General features: G+C 42.1%; 1 protein-coding gene across 2 annotated transcripts in view; it reads right to left on the bottom strand.

Annotated features, from left to right (window-relative positions):
* The window catches only part of rbm47 (RNA binding motif protein 47), a 52,968-nt gene that overhangs the window by 29,270 nt on the left and 1,198 nt on the right, over positions 1–22,500 (bottom strand). The window lies entirely within an intron of this gene.

Genomic DNA, 22,500 nt, shown 5'->3' with positions numbered 1-22,500 from the left:
GCCACCTTGGGAAAATCCTCTGCATTATCATTAACAGCAAATTCATACATTTCCTCAATGAAAACAATATACTGAGAAAATGTCAAATTGGCTTTTTAACAAATTACCGTACGACAGACCACGTATTCACCCTGCACACCCTAATTAACAAACAAACCAAAACAAAGGCAAAGTCTTCTCATGCTTTGTTGATTTTCAAAACAGCTTTTGACTCAATTTGGCATGAGGGTCTGCTATACAAATGGATGTAAAGTGGTGTTGGGGGTAAAACATTATAAAATCCATATACACAAACAACAAGTGTGTGTTTAAAATAAGCAAAAAACACACACATTTCTTCCCACAGGGCCGTGGGGTGAGACAGGGATGCAGCTTAATCCCCAGCCTCTTCAACATATATATCAACGAATTGGCGAGGGCACTACAACAGTAGTGGCCTCGCCCTACTACAAATCTGAAGTCAAATGTCTACTGTTTACTGATGATCTGGTGCTTCTGTCACCAACCAATGAGGGCCTACAGCAGCACCTAGATCTTCTGCACAGATTCTGCCAGACCTGGACTCCGACAGTAAATCTCAGTCAGACCAAAATAATGGTGTTCCAAAAAAGGTCCAGTTTCCAGGACCACAAATACAAATTCCATCTAGACACCGTTGCCCTGGAGCACACAAAAAAACGATACATACCTCGGCCTAAACATCAGCACCACAGGTAACTTCCACAAATCTGTGAACGAGCTAAAAGGAACACAAAATTTGACATACCAATTAGGATTTGTCTAAAAATACTTGAACCAGTTATAGAACCCATTGCCCTTTATGGTTGTGAGGTCTGGGGTCCGCTCACCAACCAAGAATTCACAAAATGGGACCAGCACCAAATTGAGACTCTGCATGCAGAATTCTGCAAAAAATATCCTCCGTGTACAACGTAGAACACCAAATAATGCATGCAGAGCAGAATTAGGCCGATACCCGCTAATTATCCAATTAATCCAGAAAAGAGACGTTCAATTCTACAACCAACTAAAAGGAAGCGATTCCCAAACCTTCCATAACAAAGCTATCACCTACAGAGAGATGAACCTGGAGAAGATTCCCCTAAGCAAGCTGGTCCTGGGGCTCTATTCACAAACACAAACAGACCCCACAGAGCCCCAGGACAGCAACACAATTAGACCCAACCAAATCATGAGAAAACTAAAAGATAATTACTTGACACATTGGAAAGAATTAACAAAAAAACTGAGCAAACTAGAATGCTATTTGGCCCTAAACAGAGAGTACACAGTGGCAGAATACCTGACCACTGTGACTGACCCAAACTTATCGAAAGCTTTGACTATGTACAGACTCGGTGAGCATAGCCTTGCTATTGAGAAAGGCCGCCGTAGGCAGACATGGCTCTCAAGAGAAGACAGACTATGTGCAAACTGCTCACAAAAGGAGGTGGAAACTGAGCTGCACTTCCTAACCTCCTGCCAAAATGTATGACCATATTAGAGACACATATTTCCCTCAGATTACACAGATACACAAAGAATTCGAAAACAAACCCAATCTTGATAAACTCCCATATCTACTGGGTGAAATTCCACAGTGTGCATCACAGCAGCAATATTTGTGACCTGTTGCCACAAGAAAAGGTCAACCAGTGAAGAACAAACACCATTGTAAATACAACCCATAGTTATGTTTATTTATTTTCCCTTTTGTACATTTTTGCACATCGTTACAACACTGCATATAGACATAATATGACATTTGAAATGTCTTAATTCCTTTGGAACTTCTGTGAGTTTAATGTTTATTGTTCACTTAAAAAATAATTAACTTTGCACCTTGTGCTGGGGACAATAAAAGGTCACTTTAAAATGTTCAGTTTTGTCACAACACAATGCCACAGATGTCTCAAGTTTTGAAGGAGGGTGCAATTGGTGGCTGACTACAGGAATGTCCAACAGTGCTGTTGCCAGATAAAAAATAAATAAATACTTTGTTAACCTTTATTTAACCAGGTAAGCCCAAACAACTACCTCATCCCCGTACTGTATGTATGTATTAATTTATCTTGCTCCTTCGCACCCCAGTATCTCTACTTGCACATTCATCTTCTGCACATCTGTCACTCCAGTGTTTAATTGCTAAATTGTAATTACTTCGCCACCATGGCCTATTTTATTGCATTCACCTCCCTTGTCTCACCTCATTTGCACACACTGTATTTAGACTTATTTTTCTACTGTATTATTGACTGTATGTTTTGTTTATTCCATGTGTAACTCTGTGTTGTTGTTTGTGTCGCACTGCTTTGCTTTATCTTGGCCAGGTCGCAGTTGTAAATGAGAACTTGTTCTCAACTCTCCTACCTGGTTAAATAAAGGTGATAAAATGTACCGCTTCACTGCTTTGGGTATCTACCACCTGTATTTCAATAAAGCAATCTGAATTAGAGAGAGAGAGAGAGAGAGAGAGAGAGAGAGAGAGAGAGAGAGAGAGAGAGAGAGAGAGAGAGAGAGAGAGAGAGAGAGAGAGAGAGAGAGAGAGAGAGAGAGAGAGAGAGAGAGAGAGAGAGAGAGAGAGAGAGAGCCTCTCCCCCTTTCTAGCCCTGTCGATGTGAAACCAGATGAAAGATGAACAGCCAGTCATCAGCCTCAGAATGGTGTTCAGATGACCGGGCGCCCCCAGGTCACCAGACCATCAGATCAACCATTAAGCATTAACCTTTTATACCACAGGAAGACACGAACGAGGGAATGAGTGACTCGACTGACGGAGGACAGAACAACATCCCTCCTTCAATCATTACACAAACAAACACACACACACACACGCTCCAAAGGCCCACCTAAACCCATTGTAACCTAAGGAATCTGCCTAGTAGACAAACCCAGCAATTAACAGGATTCAGCCCAGCAATCTACCTGTAATATACTGTTCAACAGCCATCATAAAGGAGAACGAGTCTCCAGTCAGTTATCTAGGGGTACGTGCTCAGTCCCCTTCCTGTACTTCCTGTTCACCCACGACTGCGTGGCCAAACACGACTCCAACACCATCATTAAGTTTGCTGACGACAGAACAGTGGTAGGCCTGATCACCGACAACGATGAGACAGCCTATAGGGAGGAGGAGACCTGACAACGATGAGACAGCCTATAGGGAGGAGGAGACCTGACAACGATGAGACAGCCTATAGGGAGGAGGAGACCTGACAACGATGAGACAGCCTATAGGGAGGAGGACAGAGACCTGGCAACGATGAGACAGCCTATAGGGAGAAGGACAGAGACCTGACAACGATGAGACAGCCTATAGGGAGGAGGAGACCTGACAACGATGAGACAGCCTATAGGGAGGAGGTCAGAGAACTGACAACGATGAGACAGCCTATAGGGAGGAGGACAGAGACCTGACAACGATGAGACGGCCTATAGGGAGGAGATCAGAGACCTGACAGTGTGGTGCCAGGACAACAACCTCTCCCTCAACGATGAGACAGCCTATAGGGAGGAGGGCAGAGACCTGGCAGGGTGGTGCCAGGACAACAACCTCTACCTCAACGATGAGACAGCCTATAGGGAGGAGATCAGAGACCTGACAGTGTGGTGCCAGGACAACAACCTCTCCCTCAACGATGAGACAGCCTATAGGGAGGAGGGCAGAGACCTGGCAGGTTGGTGCCAGGACAACAACCTCTACCTCAACGATGAGACAGCCTATAGGGAGGAGATCAGAGACCTGACAGTGTGGTGCCAGGACAACAACCTCTCCCTCAACGATGAGACAGCCTATAGGGAGGAGGGCAGAGACCTGGCAGGGTGGTGCCAGGACAACAACCTCTCCCTCAACGATGAGACAGCCTATAGGGAGGAGGGCAGAGACCTGGCAGGGTGGTGCCAGGACAACAACCTCTCCCTCAACGATGAGACAGCCTATAGAGAGGAGGTCAGAGACCTGACAACGATGAGACAGCCTATAGGGAGGAGGAGACCTGACAACGAGTTGACAGCCTATAGGGAGGAGGTCAGAGACCTGACAACGAGGAGACAGCCTATAGGGAGGAGGTCAGAGACCTGACAACGAGGAGACAGCCTATAGGGAGGAGGAGACCTGACAACGAGGAGACAGCCTATAGGGAGGAAGTCAGAGACCTGGCTGGGTGGTGCCAGGACAACAACCTCTCCATCAATGTGAGCAAGACAAAGGAGCTGATCGTGGACTACAGGAAAAGGAGGACAGAACATGCCCCCATTAACATCGACGGGGCTGTACTCGTGGAGCGGGTCGAGTGTTTCAAGTTCCCTGGTGTCCACATCACCAACAAACTAACATGATCCAAACACACCAAGACAGTCGTGAAGAGGGCACGACAAAACCTTTTCCCCCTCAGGAGACTGAAAAGATTTGGCATGGGTCCCCAGACCCTCTAAAGGTTCTACAGCTGCACCATCGAGAGCATCCTGACTCGTTGCATCAGCCCCTGGTATGGTACCTGCTCGGTATCTGACAGTAAGGAGCAACAGAGGGTAGTGTGTACTGCCCAGTACATCACTGGGGCCACGTTTCCTGACATCCAGGACCTATATACTAGGGACATCCAGGATCTATATACTAGGGACATCCAGGACCTATATACTAGGGACATCCAGGACCTATATACTAGGGATATCCAGGACCTATATACTAGGGACATCCAGGATCTATATACTAGGGACATCCAGGACCTATATCCTAGGGACATCCAGGACCTATATACTAGGGACATCCAGGACCTATATACTAGGGACATCCAGGACCTATATACTAGGGACATCCAGGACCTATATACTAAGGACATCCAGGACCTATATACTAGGGACATCCAGGATCTATATACTAGGGACATCCAGGACCTATATACTAGGGACATCCAGGACCTATATACTAGGGACATCCAGGACCTATATCCTAGGGACATCCAGGATCTATATACTAGGGACATCCAGGACCTATATCCTAGGGACATCCAGGATCTATATACTAGGGACATCCAGGATCTATATACTAGGGACATCCAGGATCTATATACTAGGGACATCCAGGACCTATATACTAGGGACATCCAGGACCTATATACTAGGGACATCCAGGACCTATATACTAGGGACATCCAGGACCTATATCCTAGGGACATCCAGGATCTATATACTAGGGACATCCAGGACCTATATACTAGGGACATCCAGGATCTATATACTAGGGACATCCAGGACCTATATACTAGGGACATCCAGGATCTATATACTAGGGACATCCAGGATCTATATACTAGGGACATCCAGGACCTATATACTAGGGACATCCAGGACCTATATACTAGGGACATCCAGGACCTATATACTAGGGACATCCAGGACCTATATACTAGGGACATCCAGGACCTATATACTAGGGACATCCAGGACATCCAAGACCTATATACTAGGGACATCCAGGACCTATATACTAGGGACATCCAGGACCTATATACTAGGGACATCCAGGACATCCAAGACCTATATACCAGATGTTGGGGTTTGACTGTAATATTAGCCTAGTGGTTAGAGTGGAGGGGCGGCAGGCAGCCTAGTGGTTAGAGTGGAGGGGCGGCAGGTAGCCTAGTGGTTAGAGCATTGGGCCAGTAACCATAAAGGTTGCTAGATTGAATCCCTGAGCTGACAAGGTAAAAATCTGTCGATCCGCCCCTGAACAAGGCAGTTAACCCACTGTTCCCCCGTAGGCCGTCATTGTAAATAAGAACTTGTTCTTAACTGACTTGCCTAGTTAAATAAAGTTTAATTTCCCCCTCTCCATCTCGTCTCCCCCTCTCCACCTCGTCTCCCCCTCTCCACCTCGTCTCCCCCTCCACTCCATTTCCCCCTCTCTCTGTCCCCCCCCCCCTCCCTCCCAACTCTGTCTCTCTCCCCCTCTCACCCTCTCCTCTCCCATCTCCCCCTCTCTCCTCTCCTTTAAACTTGAGTGAACAAGAGGTATGAGGGTGACAGGAACAGGGACCAGGAAAATGAAGGAGGGAGGAAAGGGGAGGAGGGGGGTAATTCTCGGACACCACGGAGAGGTGGAGAGGGGGAGGGAGAAGGGGGAAGAAGGCAGAGGGAGAGGAGTGGAAGAAGGGAGGAGGAGGGGGGGTAAATCTGGGACATAACACCAGTGGAGTGGAAGAAGGGAGGAGGGAAGGAGAGAACCAAGTGTTCCCTCGATCTCTTCAACCCTCCCACCTGCCTGGCACTAGAAAGCTCTTCAAATGTGAAACTGGAGCACCGACACACACACACACACACACACACGCACGCACACACACACACACACACACACACACACACACACACACACACACACACACACACACACACACACACACACACACACACACACACACACACACACACACACACACACACACACACACACACACACACACACACACACACACACACACACACACACACACACACACACACATTCTCTCTCTCTCTTCAGGTTGTTTTCAGTTCATTTACCGAGTCTCTCCCCCCCATCCCCGTCCTAATTCTTAACCTCATCCCCAGTTCTGTGACAATGTTGTGTTCCTGACCACTGACTAACCAATCTGATCATTCTCATGTTGTGTTCCTGACCACTGACTAACCACTCTGATCGTTCTCATGTTGTGTTCTCCACCACTGACTAACCACTCTGATCGTTCTCATGTTGTGTTCCTGACCACTGACTAACCACTCTGATCGTTCTCATGTTGTGTTCCTGACCACTGACTAACCACTCTGATCGTTCTCATGTTGTGTTCCTGACCACTGACTAACCACTCTGATCATTCTCATGTTGTGTTCTCCACCACTGACTAACCACTCTGATCATTCTCATGTTGTGTTCTCCACCACTGACTAACCACTCTGATCATTCTCATGTTGTGTTCTCCACCACTGACTAACCACTCTGATCATTCTCATGTTGTGTTCCCCACCACTGACTAACCAATCTGATCATTCTCATGTTGTGTTCTCCACCACTGACTAACCAATCTGATCGTTCTCATGTTGTGTTCTCCACCACTGACTAACCACTCTGATCATTCTCATGTTGTGTTCCACACCACTGACTAACCAATCTGATCGTTCTCATGTTGTGTTCCCCACCACTGACTAACCACTCTGATCATTCTCATGTTGTGTTCTCCACCACTGACTAACCAATCTGATCGTTCTCATGTTGTGTTCCACACCACTGACTAACCAATCTGATCATTCTCATGTTGTGTTCCCCACCACTGACTAACCACTCTGATCCTTCTCATGTTGTGTTCTCCACCACTGACTAACCACTCTGATCATTCTCATGTTGTGTTCTCCACCACTGACTAACCAATCTGATCCTTCTCATGTTGTGTTCTCCACCACTGACTAACCAATCTGATCGTTCTCATGTTGTGTTCCCCACCACTGACTAACCACTCTGATCATTCTCATGTTGTGTTCCTGACCACTGACTAACCACTCTGATCGTTCTCATGTTGTGTTCTCCACCACTGACTAACCAATCTGATCATTCTCATGTTGTGTTCCTGACCACTGACTAACCACTCTGATCATTCTCATGTTGTGTTCTCCACCACTGACTAACCACTCTGATCATTCTCATGTTGTGTTCTCCACCACTGACTAACCACTCTGATCATTCTCATGTTGTGTTCTCCACCACTGACTAACCACTCTGATCATTCTCATGTTGTGTTCCTGACCACTGACTAACCACTCTGATCATTCTCATGTTGTGTTCTCCACCACTGACTAACCACTCTGATCATTCTCATGTTGTGTTCTCCACCACTGACTAACCAATCTGATCGTTCTCATGTTGTGTTCCCCACCACTGACTAACCACTCTGATCATTCTCATGTTGTGTTCTCCACCACTGACTAACCAATCTGATCGTTCTCATGTTGTGTTCCACACCACTGACTAACCAATCTGATCATTCTCATGTTGTGTTCCCCACCACTGACTAACCACTCTGATCCTTCTCATGTTGTGTTCTCCACCACTGACTAACCAATCTGATCATTCTCATGTTGTGTTCTCCACCACTGACTAACCAATCTGATCATTCTCATGTTGTGTTCCTGACCACTGACTAACCACTCTGATCGTTCTCATGTTGTGTTCTCCACCACTGACTAACCACTCTGATCATTCTCATGTTGTGTTCTCCACCACTGACTAACCACTCTGATCCTTCTCATGTTGTGTTCTCCACCACTGACTAACCACTCTGATCCTTCTCATGTTGTGTTCTCCACCACTGACTAACCACTCTGATCATTCTCATGTTGTGTTCTCCACCACTGACTAACCACTCTGATCATTCTCATGTTGTGTTCTCCACCACTGACTAACCACTCTGATCATTCTCATGTTGTGTTCTCCACCACTGACTAACCACTCTGATCATTCTCATGTTGTGTTCTCCACCACTGACTAACCAATCTGATCATTCTCATGTTGTGTTCCCCACCACTGACTAACCAATCTGATCGTTCTCATGTTGTGTTCCCCACCACTGACTAACCACTCTGATCATTCTCATGTTGTGTTCCTGACCACCGACTAACCACTCTGATCATTCTCATGTTGTGTTCCCCACCACTGACTAACCACTCTGATCATTCTCATGTTGTGTTCTCCACCACTGACTAACCACTCTGATCATTCTCATGTTGTGTTCCCCACCACTGACTAACCACTCTGATCATTCTCATGTTGTGTTCCCCACCACTGACTAACCAATCTGATCATTCTCATGTTGTGTTCTCCACCACTGACTAACCACTCTGATCATTCTCATGTTGTGTTCTCCACCACTGACTAACCAATCTGATCCTTCTCATGTTGTGTTCCCCACCACTGACTAACCAATCTGATCATTCTCATGTTGTGTTCTCCACCACCGACTAACCAATCTGATCATTCTCATGTTGTGTTCTCCACCACCGACTAACCAATCTGATCATTCTCATGTTGTGTTCTCCACCACTGACTAACCAATCTGATCATTCTCATGTTGTGTTCTCCACCACTGACTAACCAATCTGATCCTTCTCATGTTGTGTTCCCCACCACTGACTAACCACTCTGATCATTCTCATGTTGTGTTCCCCACCACTGTCTAACCACTCTGATCATTCTCATGTTGTGTTCCTGATCACTGACTAACCACTCTGATCATTCTCATGTTGTGTTCCCCACCACCGACTAACCACTCTGATCATTCTCATGTTGTGTTCCCCACCACTGACTAACCACTCTGATCATTCTCATGTTGTGTTCCTGACCACTGACTAACCACTCTGATCATTCTCATGTTGTGTTCTCCACCACTGACTAACCACTCTGATCATTCTCATGTTGTGTTCTCCACCACTGACTAACCACTCTGATCATTCTCATGTTGTGTTCCCCACCACTGACTAACCAATCTGATCATTCTCATGTTGTGTTCCTGACCACTGACTAACCACTCTGATCAATCTCATGTTGTGTTCCTGACCACTGACTAACCACTCTGATCATTCTCATGTTGTGTTCCTGACCACTAACTAACCACTCTGATCATTCTCATGTTGTGTTCTCCACCACTGACTAACCAATCTGATCATTCTCATGTTGTGTTCCTGACCACTGACTAACCACTCTGATCATTCTCATGTTGTGTTCCTGACCACTGACTAACCACTCTGATCATTCTCATGTTGTGTTCTCCACCACTGACTAACCAATCTGATCATTCTCATGTTGTGTTCCTGACCACTGACTAACCACTCTGATCATTCTCATGTTGTGTTCTCCACCACTGACTAACCAATCTGATCATTCTCATGCTGTGTTCCCCACCACTGACTAACCACTCTGATCGTTCTCATGTTGTGTTCTCCACCACTGACTAACCACTCTGATCGTTCTCATGTTGTGTTCTCCACCACTGACTAACCACTCTGATCATTCTCATGTTGTGTTCTCCACCACTGACTAACCACTCTGATCGTTCTCATGTTGTGTTCCTGACCACTGACTAACCACTCTGATCATTCTCATGTTGTGTTCCCCACCACTGACTAACCAATCGGATCGTTCTCATGTTGTGTTCCCCACCACTGACTAACCAATCGGATCGTTCTCATGCCTTCGTATGACAGTACAATGTTGAGTGTGTTTTTTTATCAGCACAAAAAAGTGTCTCGACCTTTTGACCCCCTTATTTTCTGTGGGCGGTGTGCTTTCTGCTCTCTCTCTGCGTCTCAGGTTAGTCTCGCAACAATCTATCTAACAAAACCCCTCTGACCAATCACAATGGAGAATAACAGCTGTAACCGTGGAGATCCCATCCTGCTGAGTCATGACCTCCATTACATGCCTTTATGATGCTGTACTTCCATCAAAATGGCTGCCGGCGCGGCGTCACGTAGCAGGCCTGTTGTTATCAGGCCACACTAAACATCAAGTGCCATGGTATAGTTGTAGGGCGGAGTTCACTTTATGGGCTAGCACTAGGAGTTAGCTTGATGGGCTAGCACTAGGAGTTAGCTTGATGGGCTAGCACTAGGAGTTAGCTTGATGGGCTAGCACTAGGAGTTAGCTTTATGGGCTAGCACTAGGAGTTAGCTTGATGGGCTAGCACTAGGAGTTAGCTTGATGGGCTAGCACTAGGAGTTAGCTTTATGGGCTAGCACTAGGAGTTAGCTTGATGGGCTAGCACTAGGAGTTAGCTTGATGGGCTAGCACTAGGAGTTGGCTTTATGGGCTAGCACTAGGAGTTAACTTTATGGGCTAGCACTAGGAGTTAGCTTTATGGGCTAGCACTAGGAGTTAGCTTTAATGGGCTAGCACTAGGAGTTAGCTTTAATGGGCTAGCACTAGGAGTTAGCTTTATGGGCTAGCACTAGGAGTTAGCTTTAATGGGCTAGCACTAGGAGTTAGCTTTAATGGGCTAGCACTAGGAGTTAGCTTTAATGGGCTAGCACTAGGAGTTAGCTTGATGGGCTAGCACTAGGAGTTCACTTTATGGGCTAGCACTAGGAGTTAGCTTGATGGGTTAGCACTAGGAGTTAGCTTTAATGGGCTAGCACTAGGAGTTAGCTTGATGGGCTAGCACTAGGAGTTCACTTTATGGGCTAGCACTAGGAGTTAGCTTGATGGGCTAGCACCAGGAGTTAGCTTTATGGGCTAGAACTAGGAGTTAGCTTTATGGGCTAGCACTAGGAGTTAGCTTTATGGGCTAGCACTAGCAGATAGCTTTATGGGCTAGCACTAGGAGTTCACTTTATGGGCTAGCATTATAAGTTAACTTTATGGGCTAGCACTAGGAGTTAGCTTTAAGGGCTAGAACTAGGAGTAAGCTTTATGGGCTAGGATTATGAGTTAGCTTTATGGGCTAGCATTATAAGTTAACTTTATGGGCTAGCACTAGGAGTTAGCTTTATGGGCTAGCACTAGGAGTTCACTTTATGGGCTAACACTAGGAGTTAGCTTGATGGGCTAGCACTAGGAGTTAGCTTTATGGGCTAGCACTAGGAGTTCACTTTATGGGCTAGCACTAGGAGTTAGCTTCATGGGCTAGCACTAGGAGTTAGCTTTATGGGTTAGGATTATGAGTTAGCGTTCTGAGATAGCACCATGAACTGGCTCTAGGTTATGAGCTAGCGTTAGCTGGCTAAGCTTCCTCAGACAAACACATTCCTTCAGCTAATCAGCGTCGTCCTCAAGGCCGTAGCAGACATTGTTTCACACTATCACCAGTAACACTGATGCCGTCACACCACTGATAAAAACTGTACTGTGGGTGTGTGTGTGTGTGTGTGTGTGTGTGTGTGTGTGTGTGTGTGTGTGTGTGTGTGTGTGTGTGTGTGTGTGTGTGTGTGTGTGTGTGTGTGTGTGTGTGTGTGTGTGTGTGTGTGTGTGTGTGTGTTTCAAACTAACATTGACGCGGTCACACGACTGATAAAAAGGTTTAAATCCACTGTGAAACCAAATCTAACAACACCCTGCATGGATACACAACGGGTGAGGAGGAGAGGTGTGTGTGTGTGTGTGTGTGTGTGTGTGTGTGTGTGTGTGTGTGTGTGTGTGTGTGTGTGTGTGTGTGTGTGTGTGTGTGTGTGTGTGTGTGTGTGTGTGTGTGTGTGTTTGTGTGTGTGAGGGTCATCCATACTGTGTTGTGCCCTCTGTTAAACATCGCCCTGTAAAACAACATGTTAAGGCCACTGATAAGGGTTTTACACACACACACACACACACACACACACACACACACACACACACACACACACACACACACACACACACACACACACACACACACACACACACACACACACACACACACACACACACACACACACACACCAAATCCATGTTAAAATAAGGAGATTGAAAGTGGCGTTAAAGACACAGCATGTTGTTATCAGTAGAACTGTGGAAACAGCCGAGCTACGCCCCGGTTCAACACTACAGGACCTACAGCCCTGGTCTAATGTCGTACACTATGGGCCCCGGTTCAACAGCACAGGACCTACAGCCCTGGTCTAATGTAGTACACTATGGGCCCCGGTTCAACACTACAGGACCTACAGCCCTGGTCTAATGTAGTACACTATGGGCCCTGGTCTAATGTAGTACACTATGGGCCCTGGTCTAATGTAGTACACTATGGGCCCTGGTCTATAGTAGTACACTATGGGCCCTGGTCTATAGTAGTACACTATGGGCCCTGGTCTAATGTAGTACACTATGGGCCCTGGTCTAATGTAGTACACTATGGGCCCTGGTCTATAGTAGTACACTATGGGCCCTGGTCTACTGTAGTACACTATGGGCCCTGGTCTAATGTAGTACACTATGGGCCCTGGTCTAATGTAGTACACTATGGGCCCTGGTCTATAGTAGTACACTATGGGCCCTGGTCTAATGTAGTACACTATGGGCCCTGGTCTAATGTAGTACACTATGGGCCCTGGTCTATAGTAGTACACTATGGGCCCTGGTCTAAAGTAGTACACTATGGGCCCTGGTCTAATGTAGTACACTATGGGCCCTGGTCTAATGTAGTACACTATGGGCCCTGGTCTAATGTAGTACACTATGGGCCCTGGTCTAATCTAGTACACTATGGGCCCTGGTCTATAGTAGTACACTATGGGCCCTGGTCTAATGTAGTACACTATGGGCCCTGGTCTAATGTAGTACACTATGGGTCCTGGTCTATAGTAGTACACTATGGGCCCTGGTCTAATGTAGTACACTATGGGCCCTGGTCTAATGTAGTACACTATGGGCCCTGGTCTAATGTAGCACACTATGGGCTCTGGTCTAATGTAGTACACTATGGGCCCTGGTCTAATGTAGTACACTATGGGTCCTGGTCTATAGTAGTACACTATGGGCCCTGGTCTATAGTAGTACACGATGGGTCCTGGTCTAATGTAGTACACTATGGGCCCTGGTCTATAGTAGTACACTATGGGCCCTGGTCTAATGTAGTACACTATGGGTCCTGGTCTATAGTAGTACACTATGGGCCCTGGTCTATAGTAGTACACTATGGGCCCTGGTCTAATGTAGTACACTATGGGCCCTGGTCTATAGTAGTACACTATGGGTCCTGGTCTAATGTAGTACACTATGGGCCCTGGTCTATAGTAGTACACTATGGGCCCTGGTCTATAGTAGTACACTATGGGCCCTGGTCTAATGTAGTACACTATGGGTCCTGGTCTATAGTAGTACACTATGGGCCCTGGTCTATAGTAGTACACGATGGGTCCTGGTCTAATGTAGTACACTATGGGCCCTGGTCTATAGTAGTACACTATGGGCCCTGGTCTAATGTAGTACACTATGGGTCCTGGTCTATAGTAGTACACTATGGGTCCTGGTCTATAGTAGTACACTATGGGTCCTGGTCTATAGTAGTACACGATGGGTCCTGGTCTAATGTAGTACACTATGGGCCCTGGTCTATAGTAGTACACTATGGGCCCTGGTCTAATGTAGTACACTATGGGTCCTGGTCTATAGTAGTACACTATGGGCCCTGGTCTATAGTAGTACACTATGGGCCCTGGTCTAATGTAGTACACTATGGGTCCTGGTCTATAGTAGTACACTATGGGCCCTGGTCTATAGTAGTACACTATGGGCCCTGGTCTAATGTAGTACACTATGGGTCCTGGTCTATAGTAGTACACTATGGGTCCATAGTGTACTATGGACCCATAGTACACTAGTCTATAGTAGTACATTATGGGCCCTGGTACACACACACACACACACACACACACACACACACACACACACACACACACACACACACACACACACACACACACACACACACACACACACACACACACACACACACACACACACACACACACACACACACACACACACACACACACACACACACAGACACACACACACGACCCCATTCCTTAGGCTGTAATCCCATTGGTTGTTGGGGTTAATGGTAAACTACAACCCCATTCCTTAGACTGTAATCCTATTGGTTGTTGGGGTTAATGGTGAACTACGACCCCATTCCTTAGACTGTAATCTTATTGGTTGTTGGGGTTAACGGTGAACTACGACCCCATTCCTTAGACTGTAATCCTATTGGTTGTTGGGGTTAACGGTGAACTACGACCCCATTCCTTAGACTGTAATCCACAGAAGAGAGAACAACTAGACCCAGGTAGAGACAACATCTACCATCTCACACCTCTTTTCCACAGTAGAACCAAAATAATAGGTCACTTTATAGATTACACAATGAACATAGAGAATGGACCGGAAATATCCACCACAATAACACCAACCGGTGGTATGGATATTACCATAATAACACTAACCAGTGGTATGGATATTACCATAATAACACTAACCAGTGGTATGGATATTACCATAATAACACTAACCAGTGGTATGGATATTACCATAATAACACTAACCAGACCATAATAACACTAACCAGTGGTATGGATATTACCATAATAACACTAACCAGTGGTATGGATATTACCATAATAACACTAACCAGTGGTATGGATATTACCATAATAACACTAACCAGTGGTATGGATATTACCATAATAACACTAACCAGACCATAATAACACTAACCAGTGGTATGGATATTACCATAATAACACTAACCAGTGGTATGGATATTACCATAATAACACTAACCAGTGGTATGGATATTACCATAATAACACTAACCAGTGGTATGGATATTACCATAATAACACTAACCAGTGGTATGGATATTACCATAATAACACTAACCAGTGGTATGGATATTACCATAATAACACTAACCAGTGGTATGGATATTACCATAATAACACTAACCAGTGGTATGGATATTACCATAATAACACTAACCAGTGGTATGGATATTACCATAATAACACTAACCAGACCATAATAACACTAACCAGTGGTATGGATATTACCATAATAACACTAACCAGTGGTATGGATATTACCATAATAACACTAACCAGTGGTATGGATATTACCATAATAACACTAACCAGTGGTATGGATATTACCATAATAACACTAACCAGTGGTATGGATATTACCATAATAACACTAACCAGTGGTATGGATATTACCATAATAACACTAACCAGACCATAATAACACTAACCAGTGGTATGGATATTACCATAATAACACTAACCAGACCATAATAACACTAACCAGTGGTATGGATATTACCATAATAACACTAACCAGACCATAATAACACTAACCAGTGGTATGGATATTACTATAATAACACTAACCAGTGGTATGGATATTACCATAATAACACTAACCAGTGGTATTGATATTACCATAATAACACTAACCAGTGGTATGGATATTACCATAATAACACTAACCAGTGGTATGAATATTACCATAATAACACTAACCAGTGGTATGGATATTACCATAATAACACTAACCAGTGGTATGGATATTACCATAATAACACTAACCAGTGGTATGGATATTACCATAATAACACTAACCAGTGGTATGGATATTACCATAATAACACTAACCAGTGGTATGGATATTACCATAATAACACTAACCAGACCATAATAACACTAACCAGTGGTATGGATATTACCATAATAACACTAACCAGTGGTATGGATATTACCATAATAACACTAACCAGTGGTATGGATATTACCATAATAACACTAACCAGTGGTATGGATATTACCATAATAACACTAACCAGTGGTATGGATATTACCATAATAACACTAACCAGTGGTATGGATATTACCATAATAACACTAACCAGACCATAATAACACTAACCAGTGGTATGGATATTACCATAGTAACACTAACCAGTGGTATGGATATTACCATAATAACACTAACCAGTGGTATGGATATTACCATAATAACACTAACCAGTGGTATGGATATTACCATAATAACACTAACCAGACCATAATAACACTAACCAGTGGTATGGATATTACCATAATAACACTAACCAGTGGTATGGATATTACCATAATAACACTAACCAGTGGTATGGATATTACCATAATAACACTAACCAGTGGTATGGATATTACCATAATAACACTAACCAGTGGTGTGGATATTACCATAGTAACACTAACCGGTGGTATGGATATTACCATAATAACACTAACCAGTGGTATGGATATTACCATAATAACACTAACCAGTGGTATGGATATTACCATAATAACACTAACCAGTGGTGTGGATATTACCATAATAACACTAACCGGTGGTATGGATATTACCATAATAACACTAACCAGTGGTATGGATATTACCATAATAACACTAACCAGTGGTATGGATATTACCATAATAACACTAACCAGTGGTATGGATATTACCATAATAACACTAACCAGTGGTATGGATATTACCATAATAACACTAACCAGTGGTATGGATATTACCATAATAACACTAACCAGTGGTGTGGATATTACCATAATAACACTAACCAGTGGTATGGATATTACCATAATAACACTAACCAGTGGTATGGATATTACCATAATAACACTAACCAGTGGTATGGATATTACCATAATAACACTAACCAGTGGTGTGGATATTACCATAATAACACTAACCAGTGGTATGGATATTACCATAATAACACTAACCAGTGGTATGGATATTACCATAATAACACTAACCATACCATAATAACACTAACCAGTGGTATGGATATTACCATAATAACACTAACCAGTGGTATGGATATTACCATAATAACACTAACCAGTGGTATGGATATTACCATAATAACACTAACCAGTGGTATGGATATTACCATAATAACACTAACCAGTGGTATGGATATTACCATAATAACACTAACCAGTGGTATGGATATTACCATAATAACACTAACCAGTGGTATGGATATTACCATAATAACACTAACCAGTGGTATGGATATTACCATAATAACACTAACCAGACCATAATAACACTAACCAGTGGTATGGATATTACCATAATAACACTAACCAGTGGTATGGATATTACCATAATAACACTAACCAGACCATAATAACACTAACCAGTGGTATGGATATTACCATAATAACACTAACCAGTGGTATGGATATTACCATAATAACACTAACCAGTGGTATGGATATTACCATAATAACACTAACCAGTGGTATGGATATTACCATAATAACACTAACCAGTGGTATGGATATTACCATAATAACACTAACCAGTGGTATGGATGTTACCATAATAACACTAACCAGTGGTATGGATATTACCATAATAACACTAACCAGTGGTATTGATATTACCATAATAACACTAACCAGTGGTATGGATATTACCATAATAACACTAACCAGTGGTATGGATGTTACCATAATAACACTAACCAGTGGTATTGATATTACCATAATAACACTAACCAGTGGTATGGATATTACCATAATAACACTAACCAGACCATAATAACACTAACCAGTGGTATGGATATTACCATAATAACACTAACCAGTGGTATGGATATTACCATAATAACACTAACCAGTGGTATGGATATTACCATAATAACACTAACCAGTGGTATGGATATTACCATAATAACACTAACCAGTGGTATGGATATTACCATAATAACACTAACCAGTGGTATGGATATTACCATAATAACACTAACCAGTGGTATGGATATTACCATAATAACACTAACCAGTGGTATGGATATTACCATAATAACACTAACCAGTGGTATGGATATTACCATAATAACACTAACCAGACCATAATAACACTAACCAGTGGTATGGATATTACCATAATAACACTAACCAGTGGTATGGATATTACCATAATAACACTAACCAGTGGTATGGATATTACCATAATAACACTAACCAGTGGTATGGATATTACCATAATAACACTAACCAGTGGTATGGATATTACCATAATAACACTAACCAGACCATAATAACACTAACCAGTGGTATGGATATTACCATAATAACACTAACCAGTGGTATGGGTATTACCATAATAACACTAACCAGTGGTATGGATATTACCATAATAACACTAACCAGTGGTATGGATATTACCATAATAACACTAACCAGTGGTATGGATATTACCATAATAACACTAACCAGACCATAATAACACTAACCAGTGGTATGGATATTACCATAATAACACTAACCAGTGGTATGGATATTACCATAATAACACTAACCAGTGGTATGGATATTACCATAATAACACTAACCAGTGGTATGGATATTACCATAATAACACTAACCAGTGGTATGGATGTTACCATAATAACACTAACCAGTGGTATGGATATTACCATAATAACACTAACCAGTGGTATGGATATTACCATAATAACACTAACCAGTGGTATGGATATTACCATAATAACACTAACCAGTGGTATGGATATTACCATAATAACACTAACCAGTGGTATGGATATTACCATAATAACACTAACCAGTGGTATGGATATTACCATAATAACACTAACCAGTGGTATGGATATTACCATAATAACACTAACCAGTGGTATGGATATTACCATAATAACACTAACCAGTGGTATGGATATTACCATAATAACACTAACCAGTGGTATGGATATTACCATAATAACACTAACCAGACCATAATAACACTAACCAGTGGTATGGATATTACCATAGTAACACTAACCAGTGGTATGGATATTACCATAATAACACTAACCAGTGGTATGGATATTACCATAATAACACTAACCAGTGGTGTGGATATTACCATAATAACACTAACCAGTGGTATGGATATTACCATAATAACACTAACCAGTGGTGTGGATATTACCATAATAACACTAACCGGTGGTATGGATATTACCATAATAACACTAACCAGTGGTATGGATATTACCATAATAACACTAACCAGTGGTATGGATATTACCATAATAACACTAACCAGTGGTATGGATATTACCATAATAACACTAACCAGTGGTATGGATATTACCATAATAACACGAACCAGTGGTATGGATATTACCATAATAACACTAACCAGTGGTATGGATATTACCATAATAACACTAACCAGTGGTATGGATATTACCATAATAACACTAACCAGTGGTGTGGATATTACCATAATAACACTAACCAGACCATAATAACACTAACCAGTGGTATGGATATTACCATAATAACACTAACCAGTGGTATGGATATTACCATAATAACACTAACCAGTGGTATGGATATTACCATAATAACACTAACCAGTGGTATGGATATTACCATAATAACACTAACCAGTGGTATGGATATTACCATAATAACACTAACCAGTGGTATGGATATTACCATAATAACACTAACCAGTGGTATGGATATTACCATAATAACACTAACCAGTGGTATGGATATTACCATAATAACACTAACCAGTGGTATGGATATTACCATAATAACACTAACCAGTGGTATGGATATTACCATAATAACACTAACCAGTGGTGTGGATATTACCATAATAACACTAACCATACCATAATAACACTAACCAGTGGTATGGATATTACCATAATAACACTAACCAGTGGTATGGATATTACCATAATAACACCAACCAGACCATAATAACACTAACCAGACCATAATAACACTAACCAGTGGTATGGATATTACCATAATAACACTAACCGGTGGTATGGATATTACCATAATAACACTAACCATACCATAATAACACTAACCAGTGGTATGGATATTACCATAATAACACTAACCGGTGGTATGGATATTACCATAATAACACTAACCATACCATAATAACACTAACCAGTGGTATGGATATTACCATAATAACACTAACCGGTGGTATGGATATTACCATAATAACACTAACCAGTGGTATGGATATTACCATAATAACACTAACCAGTGGTATGGATATTACCATAATAACACTAACCAGTGGTATGGATATTACCATAATAACACTAACCAGTGGTATGGATATTACCATAATAACACTAACCAGTGGTATGGATATTACCATAATAACACTAACCAGTGGTATGGATATTACCATAATAACACTAACCAGTGGTATGGATATTACCATAGTAACACTAACCAGTGGTATGGATATTACCATAATAACACTAACCAGTGGTATAGATATTACCATAATAACACTAACCAGACCATAATAACACTAACCAGTGGTATGGATATTACCATAATAACACTAACCAGTGGTATGGATATTACCATAATAACACTAACCAGACCATAATAACACTAACCAGTGGTGTGGATATTACCATAATAACACTAACCAGTGGTATGGATATTACCATAATAACACTAACCAGTGGTATGGATATTACCATAATAACACTAACCAGTGGTGTGGATATTACCATAATAACACTAACCAGTGGTATGGATATTACCATAATAACACTAACCAGTGGTATGGATATTACCATAATAACACTAACCGGTGGTATGGATATTACCATAATAACACTAACCAGACCATAATAACACTAACCAGTGGTATGGATATTACCATAATAACACTAACCAGTGGTGTGGATATTACCATAATAACACTAACCAGTGGTATGGATATTACCATAATAACACTAACCAGTGGTATGGATATTACCATAATAACACTAACCGGTGGTATGGATATTACCATAATAACACTAACCAGACCATAATAACACTAACCAGTGGTATGGATATTACCATAATAACACTAACCAGTGGTATTGATATTACCATAATAACACTAACCAGTGGTATGGATATTACCATAATAACACTAACCAGTGGTATGGATATTACCATAATAACACTAACCAGTGGTATGGATATTACCATAATAACACTAACCAGACCATAATAACACTAACCAGTGGTATGGATATTACCATAATAACACTAACCAGTGGTATTGATATTACCATAATAACACTAACCAGTGGTATGGATATTACCATAATAACACTAACCAGTGGTATGGATATTACCATAATAACACTAACCAGACCATAATAACACTAACCAGTGGTATGGATATTACCATAATAACACTAACCAGTGGTATGGATATTACCATAATAACACTAACCAGTGGTATGGATATTACCATAATAACACTAACCAGACCATAATAACACTAACCAGTGGTATGGATATTACCATAATAACACTAACCAGTGGTATGGATATTACCATAATAACACTAACCAGTGGTATGGATATTACCATAATAACACTAACCAGTGGTATGGATATTACCATAATAACACTAACCAGTGGTATGGATATTACCATAATAACACTAACCAGTGGTATGGATATTACCATAATAACACTAACAAGACCATAATAACACTAACCAGTGGTGTGGATATTACCATAATAACACTAACCAGACCATAATAACACTAACCAGTGGTATGGATATTACCATAGTAACACTAACCAGTGGTGTGGATATTACCATAATAACACTAACCAGTGGTATGGATATTACCATAATAACACTAACCAGTGGTATGGATATTACCATAGTAACACTAACCAGTGGTATGGATATTACCATAATAACACTAACCAGTGGTATGGATATTACCATAATAACACTAACCAGTGGTATGGATATTACCATAATAACACTAACCAGTGGTATGGATATTACCATAATAACACTAACCAGTGGTATGGATATTACCATAATAACACTAACCGGTGGTATGGATATTACCATAATAACACTAACCAGTGGTATGGATATTACCATAATAACACTAACCAGTGGTATGGATATTACCATAATAA

Source organism: Salvelinus fontinalis, unplaced genomic scaffold (genome assembly GCF_029448725.1).
Source record: "Salvelinus fontinalis isolate EN_2023a unplaced genomic scaffold, ASM2944872v1 scaffold_0948, whole genome shotgun sequence".
NCBI classification, from domain to species: domain Eukaryota; kingdom Metazoa; phylum Chordata; class Actinopteri; order Salmoniformes; family Salmonidae; genus Salvelinus; species Salvelinus fontinalis.
Note: the sequence above shows the minus strand (reverse complement) of the source record. Positions and strands in the feature narration are given on the sequence as shown.